Source organism: Mustela lutreola, chromosome X (genome assembly GCF_030435805.1).
Source record: "Mustela lutreola isolate mMusLut2 chromosome X, mMusLut2.pri, whole genome shotgun sequence".
Classification (NCBI taxonomy): domain Eukaryota; kingdom Metazoa; phylum Chordata; class Mammalia; order Carnivora; family Mustelidae; genus Mustela; species Mustela lutreola.
Window position 1 is genome coordinate 53,204,130 of NC_081308.1, and position 6,082 is coordinate 53,210,211.

The 6,082-nt window shown below is 37.1% G+C and overlaps 1 non-coding gene across 1 annotated transcript; it reads left to right on the forward strand.

The window, feature by feature from the left end:
• Positions 1 to 388: 388 nt before the first annotated feature.
• On the forward strand, positions 389 to 495 carry LOC131822350 (U6 spliceosomal RNA). The gene has a single exon (XR_009350225.1). It is a non-coding gene; the product is annotated as a U6 spliceosomal RNA (small nuclear RNA).
• The last annotated feature ends 5,587 nt before the right edge of the window (positions 496 to 6,082 follow it).

Here is a 6,082-nt window from a genome sequence, read left to right on the forward strand (position 1 = left end):
GCTCCCTGCTGAGCAGAGAGCCTGATGCAGGGCTCGATCCCAGGACCCTGGGATCATGACCTGAGCCGAAGGCAGCGGCTCAACCCACTGAGCCACCCAGGTGCCCCTAAATTTGGATTTTTGATAGGAATTGAATTTACAGATGGATTCCGGTAGTATGGACATTTTAACAATGTTAATTCTTACCGTTCATAAATATGGGCTATCTTTCCATTTGTATCTCCTTCAATTTCTTTATCACTGTCATAGTTTATGGGGTACAGATCTTTCATCTTCTTAGTTAAATCTTTTCCTAAGATTTTATTATTTTTGTTGCTATTGTGAATTAGATTGTTTTCTTTATTTTTTCAGATAGTTCATCATTAGAGTGTTAAAATGCTCCTGTCTTGTGCTTACTTTGGCAGCACATATACTAAAATTGGAATGATGCAGAGAAGATTACCGTGATCACTGAACAAGGATGACATGAAAAACTGGGAAGCAATCCATATTAAAAACAAAACAAAACAAAAAAATTCTTGTCTTTTATATATTGATCTTCTATTTGGCAGCTTAACTAAATTTGTTCATTCAAATTTTTTTGTGAAGTTTTTAGGATTTTTTTACATGTAAGTTCATGTTATCCAAAAAAAGAAAATTTTGCTTCTTCCTTTTTTTTGGAGTCTTTTATTTCTTTGTGCTCCTTGCTTCTCTGGCTAGGACATCCAGTACTATGTCAAATGAGAGTAGTGAAAGTGGACACACTTGTCTTGTTTCTGATCTTTAAGGGGAAAACTATCAAACTTTTTTGATTGAATATGAGATTAGCTCTGGGCTTGCAATATGTGTTTTTTTAATGGATTTTTTAAATTTTTTTATAAACATATAATGTGTTTTTATCCCTAGGGGTACAGGTCTGTGAATCACCAGGTTTACACATTTCACAGCACTCACCATGGCACATACCCTCCCCAATGTCCATACCCCCACCATCCTCTCCCAACACACCTCCCCCCAACAACCCTCAGTCTCTTTTGTGAGATTCAGTCTTTTATGGTTTGTGTCCCTCCCAATCCCATCTTCTTTTATTTTTCTTTTCATACCCCCCAAACCGCCTATATTGCATCTCCACTTCATCATATCAGGGAGATCATATGATAGTTGTCTTTCTCAGATTGATTCATTTCGCCAAGCATAATGCCCTCTAGATTCATCCACGTCATCACAAATAGCAGGATTTCATTACTTTTGATGGCTGCATAGTATTCCATTGCACATATATACTACATCTTATTTATTGATTCATCTGTTGAAGGACATTCAGATTCTTTTCATAGTTTAACTATTGTGGACATTGCTGCTATAAACATTTGGGTGCATGTGCCCCTTTCAGAATGCCACGTTTGTATATTTAGGGTATATCCCAGTAATACAATCACTGGGTCATAGGGTAGTTCAATTTTCAGCTTTTTGAGGAACCTCCACGCTGTTTTCCAGAGTGGTTGCACCAGCTTGCATTCCCACGTAGAGTGTAGGAGGGTTCCCCTTTCTCCACATCCTCGCCAGCATCTGTCATTGACTGACTTGTTTCTTTTAGCCATTCTGACTGGTGTGAGGTGGTATCTCATTCTGGTTTTGATTTGTATTTCCCTGATGCCGAGTGATGTGGAGCATTTTTTCATGTGTCTGTTGGCCATTTGGATGTATTCTTTGCAGAAATGTTTGTTCATGTCCTCTGCCCATTTCTTCATTGGATTATTTGTTCTTAGGGTGTTGAGTTTGATAAGCTCTTTATAGATTTTGGATACTGGCCCTTTATCTGGTATGTCATTTGCAAATATCTTCTCCCATTCTGACAGTTATCTTTTGGCTTTGTTAACTGTTTCCTTTGCTGTGTAAAAGCTTTTTGATCTGATGAAATCCCAATAGTTCATTTTTGCCCTTGCTTCCCTTGCCTTTGGCGATGTTCCTATGAAGAAGTTGCTGCTGCTGAGGTCAAAGAGGTTGCTACCTGTTCTCTCCTCAAGGATTTTGATGGATTCCTTTCTCACATTATGCTTCTTCATCCATTTCCAGTCTATTTTCATGTATGGTGTAAGGAAATGGTCCAATTTTATTATTCTGCATGTGGCTGTTCCATTTTCCCAACACCTTTTGTTGAAGAGGCTGTCTTTTTTCCATTGGACATTCCTTCCTGTTTTGTTGAAGATTAGTTGACCATAGAGTTGAGGGTGTATTTCTGGGCTCTCTATTCTGTTCCATTGATCTATGTCTGTTTTTGTGACAGTTCCCTACTATCTTGATGATGACAACTTTGTAATAGAGCTTGAAGTCTGGAATTGTGATGCCAACAACTTTGGCTTTCTTTTTCAATATTCCTCTGGCTACTCGAGGTATTTTCTGGTTCCATATAAACTTTAGGATTATTTGTCCCATTTCTTTGAAAAAAATGGATGGGATTTTGATAGGGATTGCATTAAATGTGTAGATTGCTTTAGGTAGCATAGACATTTTCACAATATTTGTTCTTCCAATACAGGAGCATTGAACATATTTCCATTTCTTTGTGTCTTCTTCAATTTCTTTCATGAGCACTTTAGAGTCGTCTGAGTATAAATTCTTTGTCTCTTTGGTTAGGTTTATTCCTAGGTATCTTAGGGTTTGGGGTGCAATTGTAAATGGGATTCACTCCTGAATTTCTATTTCTTCTGTGTTGTTGGTATAAAAAAAATGCAACCAATTTCTGTGCATTGATTTTATATCCTGACACTTTACAGAATTCCTATACAAGTTAGAGCAGATTTGGAGTGGAGTCCTTTAAGTTTTCCACATACAGTATCATATCATCTGCAAACAGTGATATTTTGACTTCTCTTTTGCCAACTGGAAAAATTTGGATGCCTTTAATTTCTTTTTGTTGTCTGATTGCTGAGGCTAGGACTTCTAGTACGATGTTCAACAGCAGTGTCATGATAACGGACATCCCTGCCATGTTCCTGACAGCAGCAGAAAAGGATTGAGTTTTTCTCCATTGAGAATGGTATTTGCAGTGGGTTTTTCATAGATGGCTTTGATAATATTGATAATATGTGCCCTCTATCCCTACACTTTGAAAGTTTTAATCAGGAAAGGATACTGCACTTTGTCAAATGCTTTTCAGCATCTATGGAGAATATCATGTGGTTTTTGTTCTTTCTTTTATTAATGTGTTGTATCACATTGATTGATTTGCAGATGCTGAACCAACCTTGTAGCCTTGGAATAAATCCCACTTGGTCGTGGTGAATAATCCTTTTAATGTACTGTTGAATCCGTTTGGCTAGTATTTTGGTGAGAATTTTCGCATCTGTGTTCATCAAGGATATTGGTCTGAAGTTCTCTTTATTGATGGGATCCTTGTCTGGTTTGGGGATCAAGGTGATGCTGGCCTCAGAAAAAAAGAGTTTGGAAGTTTTCCTTCCATTTCTATTTTTTGGGAACCGTTTCAGGAGAATAGGAATTAATTCTTCTTTAAAAGTTTGGTAGAATTCCCCTGGGAAGCCATCTGGCCCGGGGCTTTTGTTTGTTTGGAGATTTTTGATGAGTGTTTCAATCTCCGAACTGGTTATGGGTCTGTTCAGGTTTTCTATTTCTTCCTGGTTCAGTTGTGGTAGTTTATATGTCTCTAGGAATGTATCCATTTCTTCCAGATTTTTGAATTTGTTGGCGTAGAGTTGCTCATAGTATGTTCTTATAATTGTTTGTATTTCTTTGGTGTTGGTTGTGATCTCTCCTCTTTCATTCATGATTTTATTTATTTGGGTCCTTTCTCTTTTCTTTTAGATATGTCTGGAAAGGGGTTTATCAATCTTATTAATTCTTTCAAAGAACCAGCTCCTACTTTCATTAATTTGTTCTATTGTTTTTTTTGTTGGTAGTGTTTTGTTTTGTTTTGTTGGTTTCTATTTCATTGATTTCTTTTCTGATCTTTATTATTCCTCTTCTCTTGCTGGGTTTAGGCTTTCTTTGTTGTTCTTTCTCCAACTCCTTTAGGTGTAGGATTATGTTGTGTATTTGAGATCTTTCTTGTTTCTTGAGAAAGGCTTGTACAGCTTTATATTTTCTCTCAGGACTGCCTTTTCTCTATCCCACACATCTTGAGCACTTTTTTTTCATTATCATTTGTTTCCATGAATTTTTTCAATTCTTCTTTAATTTCCTGGTTGACCAATTCATTTTTTAGAGGATGCAGTTTAGTCTCCATGTATTTGTGTTTTTTCCAATATTCCTCTTGTGATTGAGTTCTAGTTTCAGAGCATTGTGGTCTGAGAATATGCAGGGGATGATCCCAGTCTTTTGATAATGGTTGAGATCTGATTTATGACCCAGGACGTGGTCTATTCTGGAGAATGTTCCATGTGCACTAGAGAAGAATGTGTATTCTGTTATTTTGGGTTGGAATGTGTTGAACATACCTGTGATGTCCATCTTGTCCAGTGTGTCATTTAAGGCCTTTTTCCTTGTTGATCTGTTGCTTGGATGATCTGTCCATTTCAATGAGGAGAGTGTAAAATTCCCCTACTATTATTTTATTATGGTTGATATGTTTCTTTGATTTTGTTATTAATTGGTTTATATAGTTGGCTGCTCCCATGTTAAGGACATAGATATTTAAAATTGTTAGGTCTTCTTGTTGGACAGACCCTTTGAGTATGATATAGTGTCCTTCCTCATCTCTTATTATAGTCTTTGGCTTAAAATCTAATTGATCTGATATAAGGATTGCCACCCAAGCTTTCTTCTGATGTCCATTAGCATGGTACATTGTTTTCCACCCCCTCTCTTTAAATCTGGGGGTGTCTGCGGTTCTATGATGAGTATCTTGGGCAGCATATTGACGGGTTTTGCTTTTTATCCATTCTGATACCCTGTGTCTTTTAATTGGTGTATTTAGGCCATTTACATTCAGGGTAACTATTGAGAGATATGAATTTAATGGCATTGTATTGCCTATAATGTGACTGTTACTGTATATTGTTTCTGTTCCTTTCTGATCTACTACTTTTAGGCTCTCTCTTTGCTTAGAGGACCCCTTTCAGTATTTCCTGGAGAGTTGGTTTGGTGTTTGCAAATTATTTCAGCTTTTGTTTGTCCAGGTACATTTTTAATCTCTCCTTCTATTTTCAATGATAGCCTAGCTGTATATAGTATTCTTGACTGCATGTTTTTCTCTCTTAACACTCTGAATATATCATGCCAGTTCTTTCTGGCCTGCCAGGTCTCTGTGGATAAGTCTGCTGCCAATCAAATGTTTTTACTGTTGTACAATACAGACTTCTTCTCCCAGGCTGCTTTCAGGATTTTCTCATTGTCGTTAACAGTTGTAAATTTTACTATCAGGTTACGGGGTGTGGACCAATTTTTATTGATTTTGAGGGTCATTCTTTGCATCTCCTGGATTTTGATGTTTGTTCCCTTTGCCATATTAGGGAAATTCTCTACAAAAATTCTCTCCAATATACCTTCTGCTCCCCTCTCTCTTTCTTCTTCTCCTGGGATCCCAATTATTCTAATGTCATGTTGTCTTATGGTTTCACTTAACTCTCAAATTCTCTCCTCGTGGTCCAGTATTTGTTTGTCTCTCTTTTGCTCAGCTTCTTTATTCTCCATCATTTGGTCTTCTGTATCACTAATTCTTTTGCCTCATTTATACTAGCAGTAAGAACTTCCATTTTTTATTGCACCTCATTAATAGCTCTTTTGATTTCAACTTGGTTAGATTTTAGTTCCTTTATTTCTCCAGAAAGGGCTTGTATCTCTCTGGAGAGGGTTTCTCTAATATCTTCCATGCCTTTTTCGAGCCCAGCTAGAACCCTGAGAGTTGTCATTCTGAACTCTAGTTCTGTCATATTATCAATGTCTGTTTTGATTAGGTCCCTAGCCTTTGGTACTGCCTCTTGTTCTTTTTCTTGTGGTGAGTTTTTCTACCTTGTCATTTTGAGCAGATAAGAATATATAAAGAAGCAAATAAAATGCTAAAAGGGTGGCAAAGACCCCAGGAAATTGTGCTTTAACCAAATCGGAAGAGACCCCAAGTTGTGGGAGAACGAAAGGGGATAAAAAA